We start from the raw sequence: 613 nt of genomic DNA, 5'->3' as shown, positions 1-613 counted from the left end.
ACACAAACAAATCTCATTCCTCATGATCCGGAGAGTGAGATTCCCGGAGATGAAACCGACACAGAAAACGGAGAGGCGTATCGGGATAGGTTCGGATAGACGAGGGCGAGTTAGAGACCAATAGAAGATGTGGTTAGTAGTAAAAAAAAAGGCATTTGAGAACTCGACAACAAAAAAAAAGGCATTTGAGAAATTAACAACAACGAGACGGTAAATCAAGCAAAACTGTTAGAGCACCGACAGGGAGTAAAAAAACGATTTTTCAAACACCACGATAACGACAAAAGACACTGATACGCCACGACACGACACGACACGCCTCGAAACGAAAAATACGAACGAAGGTAACAAAAACAAAACAAAAAAAAAGCAACGATCACAGAACAGCGAAACGAATCAAGCAACACGACTGGACACGCACACACCCACGCACACAGGCGCCTTACCTGATAGCGACAACAGGTGGGCTGCAGCGGACGGAATTCAGACTCAAAGGTCCGGGGCAGAGTCTGCGCGCCCGGCCTGAACACGGACAGCATTTCGCACGCGTTGCACATGGGCGTTGCGTACTGGGTGTGTGTTTGTCTGTTTGTTCTCTCTTTTGTCACCGTGT

The sequence above is a fragment of the Penaeus monodon genome, chromosome 22, assembly GCF_015228065.2.
Source record: "Penaeus monodon isolate SGIC_2016 chromosome 22, NSTDA_Pmon_1, whole genome shotgun sequence".
In the NCBI taxonomy this organism is placed as follows: Eukaryota; Metazoa; Arthropoda; class Malacostraca; order Decapoda; family Penaeidae; genus Penaeus; species Penaeus monodon.
The sequence above is the reverse complement of the archived record's forward strand: the minus strand, read 5'-3'. Positions refer to the sequence as shown.